The following is a 21,884-nucleotide window of genomic DNA, read 5'->3' as shown; positions in this document are numbered from 1 at the left end:
AGATGCAAGAATAAGTATCTCTCCTATACATCAGTAATACTTACAAAAGAAGCCAAGGATAACCTGAATAAGGACCACGCAACACACTGAGGAGACCACGGGGTCTGGTGAGGCCTGGGTGTGGGCAGAGCCTGCCACGCCCCCACTTGGAAGGACCTCCCTCCCAGCCTGAGGTGTGACTGAAACGGGAGGCCACAGAATCCATGACAGAAGGACTGCAATGTCCCTCTGGAAGCACAGAGGTGAGGGCTAAGACGGGTCATAAGTTGGCTTTTTGGCAGGGACAAATTCTGAGCTGCTATGGATCACTCTGTGGGGGGAGGGGGAGCGTGGACCGTAAGTGACTGGGATGCAGGCGGCATCTGTCGTCAGTAGGGATTTGGGTTAATTGTAAATGGCCCTGAGACTCCAGCTAATCCTTAGAAACAGAACGCAGCCCAGCACAGTGTCACCCCGCTGGGCCCCACTCCTGCTGGTCTGTGCAGCTTTCTCTACCACTGGAGAGCAAACCCCATAACTTAGGGCTGAGCACAGTGCCCACTGATCAGCTCGCGGCCAGGAGGGGCAGAGGCCTGGGCATGGGGTGGCTGGTCCTCATTCACGCAGGACTCAGCCACTGCTGCGCTCTCCCTGGGAGCCGGGCTCGTCTAGGCGGAGGGTGTCTCTGTGGCCATCGGCCGGGCCCTCTTGGCTCCCAGACGCCATCTGCATCTCCTGGTCTCTCCCGCTGGAATCCCCCTCACCTCCCGTCTCTGTCTTCTTCCACCTCCCACTTCCAGACCCAGACTGAAGGGCTCCTGAGATTAGGTCAGGGCACCTCCCTCTGAGTCACTCAGTCAGGTGACTAGAAACCTGAATGACATCCACAAAATCCCTTTGCCAGGCAACGCGACACAATCACGCGATAACGTCCCACATGCCACCCACTCTCTATGGGGGAATTCAGCAAGGCCTCTAGGCCAGGGTGAAAGCCTACAAATCTGCCCACCACACCTTGTCCTGGGCTGACTTCTGGTATGTTCCCCAGCGGGAGGTCCTGGAGGGAGGTCCAGGCGGCCGCCAGGGTGACAGAGGAGGAGGGGTGGGGGCAGAGAGTACCGTGCAGTGAGGCGGCTCTGCAGGAGGACTTGGTGCCCATGCAGCCGCATCGGCTCCTCCAACCCCCAGGGACACTCTCTGGGGCCTGGTGACTCCCGGCTAGTGACATGGCTCCTGGGGGCCTGCTCTGCAGAGGACCCTGAGTTCGACCCCCAGGCTAATGCCCAGCCTCTCTTCCTCATTCTAAATACAAACGAGAAAATACCCACCTCTCAGCGACATGAAAAGCACTCTGTAATTTGCAAAGTGTTATACAAATGAGGAACTTGAAGCCTGATTTTGCCAGGATAATTCTAGAGTAAGAATAGGAGATAAGAGAAAGGAACAGAGGAAGGTGAGGAATGCGTTTACTGTATTATTTCTGAAAGCGTCCGGGTCCAAACAACGCCAGGACCCAATTATTTGCTGGGGCTGGGGAGAGAGGAAGGTCTGTGCTCTGGGGAGAACACGTCTGACCATCCCCGTGTGCGCGGGGCCAGGAGCCCGCGGGCGGGCTGGGGGCGGGGCGGGGGGAGAGGTGGGCCTTGTGGCTGGGCCGTCTCCTCCAGCGGGAGACAGCAGGGAGGCGGGCAGCACTACCCCCACGGCCCCAGCTTAGCTTCAGCCGCCTCTGTGCGCCCTTCTCCACGCTGCTGCCCTGGAGGCCCTGAGTGGCCCTAAGACTCAGGGACAGTCGGCACCGCAAGACGACCGACCAGCTCCGTCAGCGTCACGAACGGACACGGGAGGGATGCGCACCACAGTTACAAACGTGGCTAGTTTGTATAACGTGATGACTTTGAACTCCGGTAGGCGACGGGCACAGCGGTGTGGGTGCTTCGCTGTTTCCCGGCTGGGCCGCCTCACCTCGTCTGACTGCACGAGCCTAACGGGTGCTAGCGCAGCCCAGCAGTGGCGGCAGCGCCGTCCTGAAAGCCGCACTGTCCAGAGAAAACCGCAGCCCAGGGCAGAGAACGAGCAAGAAGCACACAGCAGGGGGCGCCTGCCGAAGTCCACCACCAGCCGCGTGGAAAGGGCGCTTCCAGGGCGGGAGACAAAGCGACAGCGAGCGGCCCGACACCAGACGTGGAGCCATGTGGAGAGGGGCACGCGCAGCGGGGAGCAGCCGAGGGGGGGTCGTCTGTGATCCCGCCTGGGGGACCCTCTGCCCAGGCACCTCCTTTCCCACCGAGGGGCTGCCGCAGCCCGTGGGGAGGGGCGGCCGGCCTGGGGCCACACGCGGCTGACATCACCCGGGTACCGCTCTCCTCGGGCAGCGGTCAGATCCGGGTGGTCGTGCTGGAGACCAGCGGTGGGGAAGGCAGGGCTGCTGTGTGCAGAGACCTCCCAGGGTCAGGTGAGGGGGCATGGTGACGGGAACCAGCTGGGCCCGGACCTTGGATTCCAAAGGACGCCAGGGCCAGATAGGCGCAGGTGCGGGAGGGTGGATGGCAGGCCGAGGGCGGGGCCGCGCGGGGGGACCCGGGGGCGCAGGGGCGCGGGCGCCCGGCCCTGGGCACGGGGCAGAGGCCTGGGGGGGCCAGGGCGACGGAGCCGAGAGTGAGGGCAGGGCGGTCAGGCCCGGCTGTGGGGGTGACGCAGAGGAGCCTCGAGGTCACCACGGAGCCCGCATCTCAAGATGAGCCTCTTGGGCACGAAACGGGCACAAGTGTGCCTGGTGAGCCGCCGCGCCGCCCTCGGCCGGCTGGAGTCCCTGCTCCCCAGAGAGTGCCACAAGAAGAGGCATCATGTTCCTGGCACGGGGCTCACGCGGCCCCAGGGTTCAGAGCCCCGGGCGGCTCCGGGGTCCTGCTCTCCACGGCCACGAGGCGGGGCCGCCGCCGGGACGGGATGGGGACGTGCTTGGCTCGGGTGTGAGTGGAAAGCCCCGGGCGACAAGTGCCCGAGCACCTCCCCGCGCCCCGGCCCCCGCCCGGCTTCCCCACCACGCGGCCCGGCCGGCAGCGCTGCACCCCGCGAGTCCAGAGACCCACTCGGGCGCAGCCCGAGTCGGCAGAGAACCAGCCGCGCACACCTTCAGCGGTTCGCGCTTGGTGACAGGTAACCTCGGGACAGTGGGAGGCGCCCACCAGGCCGAGGGAGGAGCTCTCACCAGCCGCCCTCTGGGCCTCCTGGGCCCCGAAACCCCATGTCACTTCAAGAGGGTGCTTGTCCTCTTCTCATTAGATTTTTAAAATTATATTCTGAGGCATGATTTTGTTTTAATTAAAATTCCAGTTTGAGAAAAGTGTTGAGACACTGAAACGGCAGCTCCCGCATCGGCCCAGAGCCCGGCGCCCCCCTTGGCTCACCTGGGACCCCACCTGCCGCCCCCTGGCCTCCCCCTTCCCGAGTCTCCCAGGAGATCTGTCCAGAGGAGAAGGGCCACCGTGTTTTCCACTGAAGAATTCGTTTTACTTACTTATTTGACAACTTTTTATTGGGATGTAATGTGGAACCTTGAGAAAAGTTGCGTGAACATTACAACAAACTTCTGCAGGTCCCTTAACTGTCCCCCCATCCATTGCTCAGTCAGGCCTGCTCGGTTGTCGCGCACGTATTTGTTCCCCATCAATCCACACCGGCTGAGAGTGACTACAAGACAGCACTTGCCTTGACCCCAAATACTTTAGAGCATATTTTCTAAAAACGAGGGCATCTGGGTAGGCAAAGTACAAAACCAGTTATCAAAACCGGAGCACTTCACGGCGACACAAGGCCTTTACCCAGCTTCCGGCCCCCCCAGCAGCTCCCACCAGACACACTCTAACTGCATCAAGTCCTCATACATCACCTTCATGAAAATAACAGAAGAGGGCCTTCTAGAGCCGTGAAATTAGCAATGCTGTTATAACAGTACCTCCCTTCTTAAAAGTTCAGCAAAACAAATTTCATGTGGTGTTAAATATCATACAAAGTTTTTTGTAAGACAAAAGAAAATAGGAAATAACAACCCTACTGACAATAAACACACATCGTAAAGCCATGCTGACAAAATTAGAAAGACTATAATCTAATATCTTTAAGTTGATTAAAAGACATTAAGATAATGATGCAAGAGATGAAAAACTATAAATCAGAATTAGAAAAACTCAAAAATTAGGTCATAGAATTCAGGAAAGAATCAAGAATGAAAGAAAAAATATTTCAAAATCAGGATGAAATTAGAAGACACACGAGACTGAATAAACACAACAGAGGAAAAGAGAAGAAAGAGAACATTTTTAAGAGTCAAAAACAAAACAAAGCAATGAGAAGAATTCAAGAAGAGTGATACACAGAGAAGGAAACAGAGAACGCCAGACAGACAGGAACAGAGCAGAGAGAGGACAAAGGCACGACCCGGCACCTCTCCAAACCACAGCTCCCCAAACTCCTCTTAAATCAAAGAGGTACTTAAAACTAGAGAGGTACTTAAAACTGAATGCATTGCTGGATTCGACCTGCTAACATTTTATTTAGGGTTTGCACATCTGTCTCAGAAGGCAGAGTTACCTATAGATTACTTTAGGATTACTTGCGTGACTTTTATATCACAACATTGCTGATCTCATAAAATGATTTGGGAAACTTCTGACTTTTTCTGTTCTCTAAAACAATTGCATACCTTAAGAATTATGTTCCCTTTTGGATGAGTGAGAACGTGCTGTGGAGTAGGACCCCAGTGGCACGTGAGTGCAGACTCTGAGCACCGTTTCAGTCATTCCCATAGTTATCCAGACTTTCTACATCATGTGTGGCAATTTTGTTGATTTACATTTTTCTAGAAAATTATTCATCTCATCTATATTTTCCAATTTTGTTGCATAGAGCTGTAAATAGATAGCTCTGCAAGTTTTAATAGCCTCCACATCTGCAGTTACATCTACTCCCTGGTCACCCAAGTTTCAAAGTTTTGCCTTTTCCCCCTTTGTCAGAGTTGCTAACAGTTTAAGTGTTTTACGTTCCTTTACCGGTGTTTACTGCACCTAACACCATGTTTTCACATTTTGCTGTATTCATCTCTACCCTTATCTTCATTAATTTTTTTCCTACTTTGTCTTGAATTATTTTGTAATTATTTCTCTAACATTTAGAGTCATAGGGTTATTTCATTTAAGTGTTTCCAGTGTTCCAACATTTTCTCCTGAGAAGTGTTTTGACAGCATCCTTCATGTTTTGACATGCAGTATTATCTCATTTTCATTACTTTTTATACAGTTTATGCTTTTATTTAGAAGCATTCCCAAATCTCTAGATATGTAATGGAGTCTGGGTTACTTCTGATTATCATTTTGTGGTTAATTTCCATTTTTATTGTACTTAATGATTTCCGCTGTTGAAAAATTAGATTTCCTTTAAAGTAAAATACATGGTAAATATATCTGTGAATGGTCCTGGTGTGTTTGAAAAATAGAAAGGAAGAAAGTAGGGAAGGGAGGGAGAAAGGAAAGTAGGAAAGTATATCCTGCGTTTGGAACACAATTCGTTAAGAATGCTATTCAAATTCTTCATAACCATATGAATTTTTTCATCTTCTTGATTTTTCAATTAAAGTTTCCCATTATGGTACTGGATTTGTCCATTTCCTATTCTTAGAAGTTCTTCCTTCACAAATTTTACAGCTATGTAATTATATACATAAAAGTTCATGAGTATCATATCTTCTTAGAGGATTATAACTTATCCAAATGAAGTATCTTTGTCCCATTTAATGCTTCTTATCTTTTTCTTGAAAATAATGTTGCTTGGCCTGCTTTCCAGTGATTACCATTTGCTTAGTACCCTTCCCATTAATACATTTTCTGTTTCTGTGTCAATTTTAAGACAATCTGAGTTTTGCCTTTTAATAGAGAAATTTCACATATATTTGAACTAATGCCACATGATGTCTTGCTTTATACATTTACTTTGATTTCTAATTTTTTCCTTCGTCTCTACCTTTTTTTTTTGGTGACTTAATCAGGTTTTCTTTGTTCCAGAGTTTTTCCTCTACAATATTTGAAGCTGCACAATCTGTGCCTGTGACTGGTGGCTCCTGGTACATTGTTAACGTGTTTAAATGCACATTCACACACTATAGGCTTGAATAGTCTCTACATATTCCCCCAGAAAAAGAACTGATGTTTAAGAAACTTTCACTCTTCTCCTTCTCGTCACTATATAAATACATATACATAAGAGTTTTCGGTTTGTAGGACAGAAACAAGGTGGTGGAGTCGAAGGACGTGAGCTCACCTCTTCTCAACGAAAACACCAAAATTACAACCAACTGCTGAACAAACCATCGACAAAAAAAACGCTGGAACCTACGAAGATTTTTTCAACTATTATTTTAATCTGCATACCAATGGGCACCAACAATTATTTAGAGTAGCTACGTGCTACCCTGGATTCTTTCCCACCATTATCAGTGGAACCAAACGCTAATCTCTTTTGTCGATCGCTATCTTTCTTCATTTTCTCAGAGTCTTAGGGGTGAGGCTGGAGACCTCTGAGTCCTTGACTGTCTGAAACACCCTTCCTTTGCCCTTCGACTTGAATCCTGGCTGTGTCTCAAATTCCAGGTTTGGAATCCTTTTTCCCCAAGTACTTTGAAGATATTGATCCAATTAATTCTCAAATATACATTTGTCATAGAGAATTTTGATGCCAACTGAAAGCCAGACCTTTGCTCCTCCTGCCAACCACTTTGGGGGTTTCTCTTTGGTCCTATCCCGAAATTCTGTCCCACTGTATTCGGGCCCTTGTGGTTTCTCACCATCCCCTCAACCCCCAAAGCCCACCCCCTTCAACACTTTACCCCGACACGCTCTGTGCCCTGAGAGGCTTCTTCCAGGACGTGTTTCCTCATCCTCCTTCAGCCTTCTCTGCTCTCTGCTTTTCAGACTCCTATCAACAAAAAAGAGAGCTTCTCAAACTCCTCGCGGTCTCACCCTTTTCTCTCACACTCTCCACCTCTCAGTGGCTGAGACCTGCATTCTGGAACAGCTCTGGGCCCTATAGACCTGCATTCTGGAACAGCTCTGGGCCCTATAGACCTGCATTCTGGAACAGCTCTGGTCCTACAGGCCTGCATTCTGGAACAGCTCTGGGTCCTTTAGGTTTGCATTCTGGAATAAATCCTTGGTTCATTTGTCCAATCACTAATTCCTTCTTCTGTCTGTTCTGCAATTTAAACAGTTATCATTTTGATAACATTTCTTTCCAAAATTTTTGTTTGTTTCTTTTGAAGGAGCTGTTTCTTTTATGAATATTCTTGTCTTCATGCCATTAAGTCTTCGCTTAAATATGTTCTTCTGTTGCATTTGGTACTTCTCCTGCTGTTTGGTTCTCCTCAAATGCATGACAGCTCTTGGCTATGCCCACAGTTCTGCTTTTGAGAGGCTTGACTCACCTGCCATGGATACTGGTTCTGGGCCGAGTGTCTGAGTCCTCATACTTACCTGCAATAGGCTCTCCACGAGTCTCCTGTGATGTTTTCATCCACAAGCATTAGCTGCTTCTACCTCTTAATAATTAACCAAAAGTCTGAGCCTCTGACTCAGTTACCCCTGTTTCAGCATGTATTCTACTGTTGCTGCTGTCTTAAAGTTTCTGTCTTTGTGGGGACTCTGGTATAGGTGACAGCAGATGAATGTTCTCAAGTAACCGTCCTGTTCCAATCTGCAAGAGAATGATTTGTGTTCAAATCTGATTTGAACACAAATTTGATTCTCCTGTCTTTTTACCGTATTTAGGGTTTCTTTCATAGCCGGTTGATAAAAGGTCTAGAAACACCCGTCTTAAGTTCTGGTTGATAGATTAATCTCAACGGCCACAGCCTGGGGCCCGTGTGTGGCCTCCACCTCTTCCCAGCCTGGCCCCAGGAAGGCCCCGCAGAGGCACAGGTCAGGTGGGCCTGGGGAAGATTTGCCTGAGGCCCCAGCGCAGAGAGGGGAGGAGAGCGGACTCACAGGTAACAGAGAGCGTGGACAGAGGGCGGGCCGTGCCCCGGCAGTGACGGGCCCGAGGACAGGCGCTGGAGCAGACCTCCGGAAACAGCCGCAGCCTTGCTTCAGGAGCAGAAGCTAACCATGCAACCACTCTGTATTTATGTAAGACACACCCTGCAATTTCCCTGTTGTCTGTAATTACCCTGTCACCACGTAACACTTGCCCTAGTTAAATGGTTGGCAGTTACCATGGAAACCAAGTACTGTTCTCTAACTTGAAAAGGTGGTTGTATTTTTTAAATTTTTCTAACATATTCTACTTTGATAGAGATTAATTTACAGCTGCCACCAATTTGGAGAGAAAGCCAACTGCGGCCACCGGCCATGTCTGTTGTCCCAGCCCCTCCCACCAGGAAGGTCCGCCCGTCCCTTTCCCCGTCCCGCCGCGGAGTCGCCATCCGTGGGCTCCTTGCCTGCGCTTGGCTCCCTTCGTCCTCGCTCGGCGAGCTCCACGGCCCCGTGAGCTCTGCCTACGCCACGCCTCTCCCCGGGCAGCCGCTTCGGCTCCCACTGCAGACCACACGCAGGCCGGGGCTCCCGTCATCCCGCTGCCCTTCCCTGGCCCAGCCAGGCCCCCAGTCTTGCAGGCATCCCTGAACAAACCTCATGAACCGTAAGACGTTCAACCGTAAGTTGACCCACAAGAGGTTCTCTTTTCCTGAATGCCACAAACGGGTGAACACTGGCCGTTCATGAGGACGACATGCATCTCACCCCGATTTCTCCATCTTCTCACCTCCCGGTTCCCCCCTCAGCTTCCTGGGACAGACCCGCCGGCCCGGCATGTCCATCGCTGCCAGACGCCACCCTTGTGGCTGGGGGGTCTCTCTGTCCGCCTCCCGCCTGCACGGGACGGGGCCCCCGTTTCTGCTCATCGACAACACTCCCCCGCATCGCCCTCTCTTCCCACTGCAGCAACTCGGTAAAGCCCCGTCCTCGCTGCCCCAGCTCCTCCCCTCTCTGCCCCTCCATGGGCGCCCACTTTCGCTCTTGTCCCCTCCAGGCCACCTGCTGGAAGCCCAGTTCTCCCTCCCCACCAACAGCAGGGACAGAGTCTGCCCGGCTCCGAAGACTTGCCCGGGACCCCCCTGCTGGTTCCTGGGGTCCACGCCAGGCCTCTCTCCTCCCGCAGATGCCCCCTTGGTGGCGCCAGCGTTTCCTGCACGGCATCCGCACGAGCCCACACCCCCAGCGCATCCCCTCTCCCAGGCTCCAGTGCCATCTGTCCAGCTGTGTGCTTGACAGGTGCACGAATGTCAGCACCTCACCTGCACGTGTCCAGAGGCCAATCACTCCCGAACCGACGCGAGCACTGGAGACGCTCTGTCCTCGCTGCCCCTCAGCCCTAGTCCCTGCCGCTGTCCCTGCCCCTCAGGTCACTTCCACTCTCTCAGGGATTCACACTGGCTCTACCTTCAAAACACAGCCCGAGTCTGGCCAGCCCTCGCCAACCCCTCACACCACTCTCACCTGGGCGCAGGTAAAGCCTCCTCATTGGTCCCTGCTTCCAGCCAGGGTCCCCTGAGCGTCTATTCTCTGCCCAGAGCCAGAGGCATATTCTTCAAGAACCGAATTCCGCTCAGGCGCCCCCCTCCACCCAGAGCGTAAGCTCCTACCAGGCCCCAGCACCCCGCCCCACCCCACTCACGGCTCCGGCCAGGCTGCCCCCCGCTGCTCTCCAGCCTCCTCACCTACGACCCTCGCACTGGCCGTTCCCTCTGCCTGGAATGCTCTTCTCCATCTGTGACTCACTCCCTCACCCTCACTTAAATGTCACCTTCTCAGTGAGGCCGATCCCAATTGCGTGCACGCGCAGGCACGCACACACGCACACGCACACACGCACACGCACTCGCTCCTCCTGCTCTCCCCTTTCCTTTATCCACGGAGCTCATCACCTTCGCACTTCTTAGGCATGCGGTCTACCTTTGACGCCGTCTCTGGGGACAGAGCCCGTCAGTGTGTTTGCTGTTGGATCCGACCCTGCCCAGAACCAGACCTGGCGCAGAGCGCGGGTTTGATCTGTCTGCCCAGTGAGGCTGTTGCCTCTGGGATGGCACCCCTCTCTTCCAGCCTCATTTAAAATTATTCCTCAAATCAGCTCTGCTTCTGAAGCATGTCTTCACCTTCACTCTGTTTGTAACCTTTGAGACCCGCGTGGGGCCAGTGGCAGGGTGAGCATTCTGCGTGGATGAGGAGGGACGGCACCACACACTCCCGACCGCATCACTGCAAGAATCCAACGCTCCTTCTCAGTGCACTATAAACCACGCTGTTAAGGGAAACGAACACACAAGAAGCAGGTCTGAGAGGGTACGAACACCAGCAGGGGGAGCCCGACCCCGTCAGGGGCCTCTCCACGTGCTCCGTGGCCGAGCGAGGTTAATGGGAGTCAGGGTGCAACTCGGGGTTAAGAATCTCCAAAGAAGTGGTCAAGCAAAGGGGCAACCGGAAGTGAGGACCAGGCCCCGCGCCGGGTGGGAGAGGGGAGGGCCAGGATCCAGGCTGAGGTGGGGCAACCAACAGGCACTGGGGTGGGGCGCAGGCAGGGCACAAGTGGCAGAGCAGCCAGGAGGGGCACGGGTCACTGCTGGAGCAGGAGGGGCCGGGCAGGCAGGTCACCAGCGGGGTAGACGAGAGTACCTGGGAGCGTCTCCTCCTCCCGGCCCGTGGACGCCTGTCCTGCCAGCCCACCTGCTTCCCCCGCGGGTGAGGACACTGTCCATCTACCAAAAAGCAAGGGAAAAGCGTCACGTTACCCAATGAACTCGGTGCGGCCCGAGATCCCGCTCGGCCCGGGTTCCTGCTCATTCTCACGTCTGGAGGCTCACAGAACACCTTTATACTTGAAATTTGTTTTGCATCCATTCTCAATTGTTGTAACAGAAATACGTTTTAAAAAATCTGGTGCCACATTTAAAGAGTCAGAGATGCCCAGGGTGCCGTGAGCCCCAGCCAAGCACCGCTGCTCCTTTAATGGAGCAGAGCAGCTGAGGAGGGCCTGCCCCGGACGCCTGGTACCCACACCCGGGAGGCTCCTCAGTGGGCTTCAGCCGCAGCGAAACTCTCCCCAGATCTCAGATGAACCTCAAGATCTAGCCATCGTCCTAATCATACCTAACGAATTGTGTTCCAGAAATACAGGCTGGCTGATGAAAACGTGCAAAATCTTTAAAAGGAAGAGACGCTAACACTTCTTCAGCACTTTGTTACTTCTAAGCACTTTCACGTTTATTCACTTACACGCACTCTTCGCGGGATTAGGAAGCAGGTGTCATCGTCACCGCTTCATAGAGGAGGAATCAGGCTCAGAGAAGGAAAGCAGCCGGCAGGGTTGAGGGGCTGGCGATTCCCAGTGACCTGGCGGAATCCCTCCCGGACTGCTGGCTGCTTGGGGACACATGCGCTCGTGGGGAGGGGGGGTTATTCCTCCCGAGGGCGCGGCACGTGTAGGGCTCACTGCTCTCTACGGCACTTGAAGTGACCGTACTCTGTGTCCCTTCTATGTAGGAGCAGTAATGGTGCCAGAGCATTCTCCGCCCCGCTGCGTTCTCCAGAGCGATGGGTGAGTTACTTCATGTTTCACGTTTCGATTATTAAATAATATTATCGTACCACGAGTTTGACATGAACTTGGGAATGCATATAGATTCTTTTTATTCATAATAACTATTAAAACTCTTCTTGGTCTTGGGTGGTTTTCATAACTCTTCAAAACTATAGATATTTGAATGTAAAGAGTAAAAATTTAAACAATGAAAAATAAGACTCTCTCGTAGTATTTCTGAGCTCACAGTCACCGTTAACATCCCCTGGTGGGTCCATCCAGACACATTCTGTGCACATGGAAGGAAAATGCATGTCTTGTTCTGCACCTGGCATGTTATTCTTTACCATCAGTACATCTTAGATTTTTTTTTTTTGAATCAACACATTCAGAGGCACCTCGGCATGAGACTAGAAATACTGTACACTTTTGATTTCAGAGAAGTTAACCAAAATCGTCTCCATACAGGTCTCTGCAAATTATATCCCCATCAGATTCCTGAGTGCTCTTTCTCCAGCCACTGGATTCACCCTCAAACACTTTGATCTTTGACAAACTGCAAGATGAAAAATATTACCACATCAGTTTAATTGTTTGACACTTCAAAAATGTAACCATCTTGAGTGAGGCTGAGCTCTTTTTTAATTTGTTTACTGAGTATCTGTACTTTGGGTGTGGCGGGGAAAGCCCTGCTCAGGGCCTCTGTCCATTAAGAGGATTAGTGATGACTCACCAAGGATGACTCAGGAGTGACCACATTTACACCCTCCCCCACTACCCGGTGTGAGTCCTCATCTAGCTAGTTTTGGTTCTTTTGCTGATAACTCTGGATGATGTTCTTAAATACCTACGCATCGATCAGTTGGCCTGAAGAGCGTGAAGCGCGCGGCTGGCGCCTCTCTGTCCCCTCTGCGAGCCCCACCCCCAGCTCCCTCCTTGTCACTACTGTGAATACTGCTGCTGCCGCCTCGTGAAGGTCTGCCATTCGAGAATCCCGTCCTCGACATATCCCTGTGCACCGTGCTTGTGGGTCCCCCCCTATCCTTCCTGTGTCCCTTCACCCCTGAGTCCATTGCTCTGTCCAGAGTCCAGCGCCATCTTCAAGGAGCCCTTTCAGCGAGGGTGCATAAGCATCACTTTTCCCTAGGTCCTCACATGTTTGAAAATGTATTATTGAGAAAATTATTTCTTTCCTAAAGATTTTGTATACCTTGCTACAAGGTATCTAAGCATGCAACCTGCCGTGGAAACACCTGGGGCCAGCCTGATTGCTCTCCCTTATAAACGCTGTAGACATAAATAGCAAGATGGGTAAAAACTGAGAAAAGCACTTCATAAAACAAGAGGTCCAAATGGCCAATAAGCACATGAAAAGGTACTCAGTCTCACAGTAATCAAAGATATGCAAATTAAAACCAAAAATAGATATAAATACACACCCACTACACTGCCTAAAATATAGCAGTCTGACAAATACCCTGCCCAGAGCTGGCAAGGGTGAGGAGCAATGGGAACTTTTAAACACCTTCCAGTCACTTAGGCTTTATTTTGTTTTGAAACTCCTTCTACTATACAGGAGAAAAAAATGTATCCACTAATTATAATAGAAAAGTTATGATGCATTCAATCCCAACTAAAGATAACCAAACCATTTTTACAGGTAGAAAAATACTTCAATTGAACAGTGAAAACAAACTTATAACAGTAATAAATAGTTCAGAAGTAAACAAGCGGAGTTTGCACTTGCACAAACATGATATAAGCAAAGCTGATGGTTTGAGCCGGAGGAGGGCGGGGCTTGCCAGGGCTCCCGGCTGGAGGAGAGCGGTCCAGGGGTCACTCTGGAAGGCACATCCTCATTTCTGCACTATTTTCTTCACCAATTTATAAACCTTTTTGAGGCGCATGGTTGTTTTGCACTCCGAGGGCTTTTACAAACAGAGTTCCAGCACAGCAAAGTGTTGTTCCGGCAGGAGGACACCTCCAGATGCACGGAAGCAGACAGCAGAACAACGTGTGGCGAGAGGTGCTGTCTGTGCATCTCTCACGGACGGACACACGCAGGCTGCTGGCTGCTCATCCAGATACGGTGCACAAGGACACTTGTTCCATGTTTTCTGGTGGAAAAGGTCATTATCAAGGAATTGGTGAATGTCCCTCTTTCGAAGCCACAGTGCTACAATACCACTCCATATAGTTTGTTTACTTCATTTGTTTTTGGGTAAAAAAGTCATTGTATGGAGGGGGAAAAAAGATGCTGCTCTCTAAAATCTGGTGTCGTTTTGAAGAGCAATGGGAAAAGGTGATTGCCTGAACCGTCATACCAAGCGGTAGGTCTGTATTTTGCTGCTGTGAGTACAGACTTCGGGGCATCAGCCAGCAGAGCAGAAGACGTGTATAAGCAAGGACGCGGCAATTCCGTTCAGGATGCATACCCCACAGTGGCGTGTGCACGCACAGGCCACCAGACACGCGCCAGATTGCAGACTCTGAGAATGATGGGCCATCTTTAATTCTGGTTGCTCTGAAGATTTTCTTTGCTGTAGTTTTCAAAGGTCAAGCAATGATGCCTAGATGTGAGAAGTTAGTTTTGCTTATTTGTTTGCTTGCTTCTTTATTTATTCATTTCAGGGTCAGCTGTTTCATGATTCTAGCGTCAATATCTTCAATGCTTTTGAAAAATCCATGGCCTTTATATCTTCAAATATTTTTCTGAAATCTCCCCCCCATTCCTGGGCCACTCATTACATGACATTAGACCTTTTGACTCTGCCCCACAGTCTCTCACATTCTGTTTGTATTATTCTGTTCTCTCTTCTCTTGTGCTTCAACACAGACATACTTCACTGAAGTGCCGCCCAATTCACGGAGCCTGTGTCCAGTCTTCTGTTACAGAGTCCAGTGAATTATTCATTTCAGATCCTATATTTTTTAAATTCATAGGATTCTTTTCATAGATTATGATTTCACTTGAAATTCTCTATTTTTCATATATTTTTATATCTATTCTATTTTTTAAGACAATAATCTTCATGACTTTAAAGTTCTTGTCTGGTAGTGCAATTCTATACGTCATCTGTGGTTTTATTTCTCATCCGTTTTAGCTCTTGTTTTTGGTCCTGTTTTTAATTTTTCACTAAATACTGGACATTGTGATTGAAAATAACTTAAGCTCTGGACGTTATCTTGCTCCGAAAAGGGGTCCTCCTTTCTTTCTTGCAAAAAATCAGTCAGTCAATCAGCTTTGAGATGTAATTGACATATAATAAAATGTACATGTGCTGTGTACACGCTGAAATGTTTTATCATGTGTACACACCCACGGAATCATCGCCACAGCCAGGATAACGGACAGGCACACTCCAGAGCTGTCTGTGGCCGTCTGCAATCCCTCCCTCTCCCCTTTGCAACAAACACCTTGCCCCAAGGAACCACCGACGTGCTTTCCAGCACTACAGAATTTGCTTTCTCTAAAAGTCAATAAATAGAAGCACACTGGGCACATACTTTTGGCCCGACTACTTTTACTCAGCATAATTCTTTTGAGATTCCTCAATGTCATTGTGCAACCATATACCATAATTTGTGTATTCATTCATTTATGGATGGACATTTGAGATGTTTCCAGTATTTCAGCTATTAAAAACAAATTTCTGCAAACATTCTTGTTCAAAGCTTTGTATGGATATATGCTTTCATTACTCTTGGGTAACACCTAATAGTGGAATGCCTGGTGGGTGTACATTGGATTAGCTTCTTGGCTTAATTGCCAAAATGTCTTCCAAAGCACATGTACCGCTTTGCATTCTCACGGGCAGTATGAGATGGTCTCCATCTCTGCCAGTGCTCAGTAGATGGGCCACACCAAGTAGTGTCTCACTGTGGATTTAATTTGCATTTAGCTAATGACCAATGCTGTTGAACTTCTATTCAGGTACTAACGTGCCATCCACGTATTTTCTTTGGTGAAGTGGATGTTCAAATCTTTTGGTCATTTTTAATTATGCTGTTTGTTTCCTCAGTACTGAATTTTAAGAGTCCCTTATACGTTCCAGATAAATTAGATTTGCAAGTGTTTTCTCTCAGTCTGTGGCTTGTCTTTCCATTTTCTTAACACTGTCTTTTGGAGAGCAGAAAATTTTAAATTTTTTTAATTTAATGAAGTCCAGTTTATAACCTTGTTTCTTTTATGGATAATGCTTTTAATGTCATAACTAAGAAAACTTTGCCTAGTGCAAGGTCACAAAAAAATACATCATGTTTTATTCTTGATGTATAAAATTTTAGATTTCTGATCTACTTTAAGTTAATTTTTATACATGATGGGAGATATGGATCAAAGGTCTTTTTTTTCTTTTTTTTGTGTGTCTGAATGTATAATTATTCCAGCACCATTTCTTGACAAAACTAGCCCTTTTCCCACTAAATTGCCTTGGCACTGTTGTTGAAAACTAACTGACCATCTATGTGTAAGTCTATTTCTGGACTGTCTATTCTGACCCACTGATCGATTTGTCTGTCTTAACACCAACATCACACTGTCTTGATAACTGTACTTTATAATAAATCATGAAACCAAGTAGTGTTAGTTGTCAAATTTCTACCAAAAAAACCCTACTTGAATTCTAGTTGGAAGTCCACTGAATCCATAGACCAATTTGAGGAGAATTAACATCTTAACGGTACTGAGTCTTTGAGCAATGGTGTAGCTCTCCATTGATTTGTCTTCAATAATTCCATTCAGCAATGTTTTGCTATTAGGTATAATGTTTTATCAATTTCTAATTATTTGTTGATATTATAGAGAAATACAATTGATTTGTGTATCTTGTATCCTGTAACCCTGCTAAACCCAATTATTCTTGAAGCCTCTTTTTGATGCTATAGGATATTCTACATAGACAAACATGTCGACCAAGAATAAAGATAGTTTTACTCCTTCCCTTCTAATTTCAATGCCTTTTATTTCCTATTGAACTTGCTAGGATCCCCTGGAAAACAATTAATAGAAGAGGTGAGAACATGTTTCCTTGATTTATTCTCGATTGCAGGGGGAAATATTCAGTCTTTCACTATTACTATGGTGTTAGCTGTGGATCTGTCATAGATGCCATTCATTGGAAGCCTCCTTCTATTACTAGTTTCCTGAAAGGTTTTATCTGGAATGGGTGTTACATTTTATCAAATACTTTTACTGCATACACTGAAATGATACTGTTTTTTTGTTTTTAGTCTGTTAATATGGTGAGTTATATTGATTAATTTTAGAATGTAAAAGATACTTTGAATTCCTCGGATAAACCTCAACTAGTTTTTCTATATTTTGTATTTGATTTGCTAAAATTTTTTAAAGTTTTCATATATGTTCATGAGGAATATTTGTCTCCACAGTTTTCTTTTCTTCTGATGTCTTTGCCTGGTTTTGTTATTAGGGTAATACTGGACTCAGAATGATTTAGGAAGTACTCCCTCCTCAATTTTCTGGAAGAGTTTATATAGAATTGGCATTATTTCTTCTTTAAATATTTAATAAAATTCAGTAGTAAAGCCATTTGGTCCTGGAGGTTTTTTTCTGGACCAGAGGAGGTGGTTTACAACAAAAATTCACTTTTTAAATATATATAGAATTAGGATAATCAACCTGTACTTGAGTTAGCTTTGGTACTTTCCCTCAAAAAATATGTACATTTCATCTAAGTAATTTAATGTGTTGGTATAGGGCCGATCATAGTATATCCATTTTTTCTTATGTCTGGCTAGAGGTTCATCAATGTTATTGATTTTCTCAAAGAATAACCATTTGCTTTCACTGATTTTCTCCATTGTTGTTTCCAGTTTCATTAATTTCTGTTTTGATTCCTACTATTTCCCTTACTCTGCTTACTTTAATGTGATCTTTTCCTGATTCCTCAAGGTGGAAGCTAAAGACACTATTTTGAGACATTTCTTCTTTACTAATAATGTGTTTCGTACTCTGAAGTTTCCTTTGAGTGCTGCTTTAGCTACAGCTCAAATATTGTGATATGTGGTGTTTTCATTTTCATTCATTTCAAACTATGCAGTTTTCATTTCTTTTTTGGTTTCTTCTTGACCCATGAGTTATTTAGAAGTACGTTGTTAAATTTGCAAGTATTTGAGGATTTTTCAGATAGCTTTCTATAACTGACTTCTAGCTTGATTCCGTCATGGTCAGAGAACATACCTGGTGTGATGTGAAATCATTTAAATGTATTTTATGGCTCAAGTTGGTTCTATCACAGTAGATATTCTGTGTACACTTCAAACATGAACCTCCTCCTAATTAAACCCTCCTTCAAACACTGCGTCCCCCCCGTGCTTGAGTCCCGGCACCACTGGTCCTGGACAAGAAGTTTAGAGGGTGAGGAGGCATGTTTAAACGCGCCTCTATGGTGGTGATGACAGCGGATGACCACGGCCACTGCCGCCTCTCTCTGTTTCAAGTAGCAACTCCTGCGAAAACCGAGACGAGGAAGGTCGTTCATCAAGGTTTCCAGGGGATGGATGATGGGTGGACGGAGCAGAAATGCACTGGGAAAACTGTGTATCCCAAGGGGATGTGAGGGAAAATATGACCTCTTCCATAAACGTTGGACTTCCAGAGAAAGTATGAAAACCGGGTCAATTTGGCCTGGAGGAAGGCTTGGTTGCTCCAACATCTAGGGTTTGCACCTGTCTTGATTTAGCCAATATTTGGAGACTAATGCAAATCTTAAAAGGAAAACCTATTTCTTTTCTTTAAACTAATAGCTACTTTATTTATATTTATTTATTTATTTATAGCTGTGTTGGGTCTTCGCTTCGTGCAAGGGCTTTCTCCAGTTGCAGCAAGCGGGGGCCACTCTTCATCGTGGTGCGGGGGCCACTCTTCATTGCGGTGCGCGGGCCTCTCACCATCGTGGCCCCTCCCGCTGCGGGGCACAGGCTCCAGACGCGCAGGCTCAGCAGTTGTGGCTCACGGGCCCAGTCGCTCCGCGGCACGCGGGATCCTCCCAGACCAGGGCCCGAACCCATGTCCCCTGCATTAGCAGGCAGATTCTCAACCACTGCGCCACCAGGGAAGCCCGAAAACCTATTTCTTAACCTAAAGAGTTCAAGCCAGTTATGAAGCCAAGTGAAAGGGAAGGGAAGGGGATTCTGGGGCAATTCACCCCAGTTTCTGTTGCTTAGTGAGAACACCCACCTGGAACATGAAACATACTGAACTCTCTCCTGTACTAAACAGGACTGACAGTACTGAACTGAACTGTCCTATTTCCCTCAAATATAACAAATAAACTCAGAGATATTTTACCAGAGGAAACGAATACAGCTGAATTTGCCATCTAAAATAGTCCGCGTGATGACATGACCTAAGAACTGAATGGCGATCCTAGGAGTCCTCTGGGTTCACCCCACGCTTGCGCACGTCCCTGTGTCATCTCTGACGGTGGACCATCCGCACGGCCCCTCACCACCTCGGCCCACAGAGAGCTCGCCGCCCACGCCTTTCACCATCTGCCTCTGCAATGCTTACAGTGTTTCCTCACCCCGAGCCTCAGCCTCGCCCTTTCCTCAGCCTCACCCTGACCCTAAGCCTGGCTCCCTCGGTTTCCGCCACGGGCTCCAGTTACACTGCATTCAGCCCCAGAGGCCCGGCGTGGGGCAGCCCCGCTGTCTCCCTGCTCTCGGCCCTGCCACCCCTCCCCACACACACCCACACCCTCCAGGGTCAGAGCCACAGGCTCAGGGCCTGGACCCGGGACACTAACGCTTCACGGGACCCGCTGTGCTGGCCGCTGCCGGGTCTCACCGCTCTGCTCTGCCTGGCACAGCGGGTGGATCTGCACCAACAGTGGCTGTTATCACAGCCACACTCTTAGGGACACTGCCCCCTCCCCTGTTAGGGACAACGCGCTGCTCAGAAAGCGCTCAAGACTGACGTCTCCTCTTTAGCCACCAGCCACACTACACGGCTAATTGAGTTACAGTCAACCCGAATCTCTGCACCTCCACTGAATACTCACCACGTGCTCCGAATAAAATTGCAGTGAGTTCACTGACCACGTCACCTAGGGGACCCTTTGTGGAATTATTACTTAGCCCGGCGTCCTGGCCTCAAAATGTATCATCTGTTGGACACGGACATGGGAAAAGATTAATGTTACAAAATCCGAAGCCTGGTTCAAGGCGACAAGAGCAGCAGTGTCATGAGGGCAGCAACACAGACCCCGGACTGCACAAGAGCAGAGAATGAGCCCTCTGAGTGGCATGGGAGGGCAGCGAGGGCACCTTTTACTCCCCACCGCCCCAATTTTTAATGAATCAAGCAAAGAAATCAGGCCAACAAACACACGCACACGGGGAGGCCTTTCTGCCAGCTCTAAGATGACAGCACGGGTGGCTGGGAGTTTTGAGGACCCTCTGAAGCCCTTCTAGAAGGGCAGTGTGTGTGGAGGCTGGGGGCGGGGAGATACGTGTCCCAGCCAAACGGGGTGCCACGCAGGAACCAGAGGCCACAGAGCCTCCTCTCAACACCCTCCCGGCTGCTGGTTCCCAAAGTGATGTGAGGCCCAGCCCAAGGGAACTGTCACCCAGCTCAAAGTCCAAGCACCCAAGAGAGGATGCAGGTGAGCGATGAGGGGCTTGCAGGATATGGCCACACACCTTGGGGCACAGGTGAGACAGGCCTGACTGACTTCTCCTTCAGGGAGGAGCAAACGGAAAAACACTGAAGCCATGAAAAAAATTCTGCCACATAAAGAAAACACAAAAACACAGCAAGAGGTAGAAGAAGAACATAGGTTCAGAAATATGTACAAAAAGAAACATAAGTGATTTTAGTCAGCAGCCTGCCACATGCTTTCAGAGAAAGAAAACAAAAACTCATGAAACAAGAGATCAAAAAATTGTAAGATGGCATTCTAAAAAGCAAGGGCAATAAGCATATCAAGAAACAAAGTTATAATAGAATTTAAAATAGCTTTAGACAAAGTAACTTCTAGACAAGGTGTAGAGAAGTGTAGGGCTTTGGGACCCAAATGAGAACTTTCAGCCAGAGGGGAAGCAGCGCCAGGCCGACCGCATTTCCCTGGGCACTCGCGTTTTCTAGCACTTTCAAGAAGTTACCGAAATCCTCCAAATGCCAGTTCCCTCTCTGCTGACGCAAATACAGCAGCTGCCAGGGTGGTGGTTATGGGATTAGAGTGCCCGCCCCGAGGCGCTCCCTGGGGGACTCACAACCAGCCCCGCACACAGGGGGCTGTGCCCTCGCCTGGGCCGTCGGGTGGGGAGCACGTGGTGTGGCATCACCCACACCCCAGGCATGCGTGTGGGAGGACCAGAGCCTACCCCAAGGAGACGGTGGAAACATAGACCCACTGGGTTCAAATCACAGACTAAACGCAGAGGGCCATGTGGGAAAGGCCTTGCCGCCCCGGGGCCCCGACACCTCGTGGGGCCCCATGAAGGAGGGAGGAGACGGCGGGGCCCGCAGGACGTCACCCAGAGCTTCTGGAACAGCCCACGCCCGCTGTGTCCTGCAGATTCGCGCTCACCCCCCAGGGCGGCCGCGGTGGCAGAGCCCTGCCACGCTGGTGGGGACGGGGCACTTCTGCCTGCCCCTCTCCGCTGGGCAGTGAAACTACCAGCTTCTCAGCCACGAGCACATGAAACGGCAGTGTCTGAGCAGCCTGCACTGTCTCCTCTGCTAAACAGATTTAAATCCCCACAACTTATAAAGAAAAGTGGAGCTGATATATTTTACTAAATCAAGCTGAATTACCAGGAAACTATCACACAAGAATGTGATAATGATATACTGGAAAATGTGAATAAATCTCCCTTCAAATGTATCTGCTTTGCACCGTCAGAAAGCATGATTATGCCCCACAGTCTGAAGCTAAGTAACGAGCATTCTGCTAATGATTTTCCCTGTGTAACTGAAATGCCTTCAGCAATTTACTGTGAGTAAAAGCGAAGTCAAGCAACAATATTCTAAAAGTGAACATCTCCACCCGCAGGAACCTGCATCTCGAGGAAGCGTTTCTGCTGCGGAGCACGAGGCCAGCCCAGGGTGGGTGGGGGAGACAGAGAGCCCCCTGAACCCTGCACCTCATCGGAGCCTCTGGAGGGGACACAGCTGTTCTGTGCAGTTGCTGACTTGGGTTTTACCTGAGCACTTTTCCCTGTTTATGTGTGTTATCCTCCTAATATTTTAAGCTGTTGTCTCTACCAACTTCTTCGTTTCAGGAACATAATTTTTCTTAAGAAAAAAATCTGATCACGTC

The 21,884-nt window shown here is 48.9% G+C and overlaps 1 protein-coding gene across 14 annotated transcripts in view; it reads right to left on the bottom strand.

The window, feature by feature from the left end:
* Nucleotides 1-21,884, bottom strand: part of PCBP3 (poly(rC) binding protein 3) — a 213,490-nt gene that overhangs the window by 81,964 nt on the left and 109,642 nt on the right. Inside the window, exon 1 of one of the 14 annotated variants that reach the window (XM_059921740.1) lies at nucleotides 10,695-10,776. The exons of the other annotated variants lie outside the window; for them this stretch is intronic. The gene's annotated coding sequence lies outside the window, so the exon portion shown is untranslated. Of the gene's footprint in view, nucleotides 1-10,694; nucleotides 10,777-21,884 lie in introns of those variants that run through there. 14 annotated transcript variants of the gene reach the window in all.

Source organism: Balaenoptera ricei, chromosome 4, assembly GCF_028023285.1.
Source record: "Balaenoptera ricei isolate mBalRic1 chromosome 4, mBalRic1.hap2, whole genome shotgun sequence".
NCBI lineage: Eukaryota > Metazoa > Chordata > Mammalia > Artiodactyla > Balaenopteridae > Balaenoptera > Balaenoptera ricei.
The sequence above is the reverse complement of the archived record's forward strand: the minus strand, read 5'-3'. Positions and strand labels throughout refer to the sequence as shown.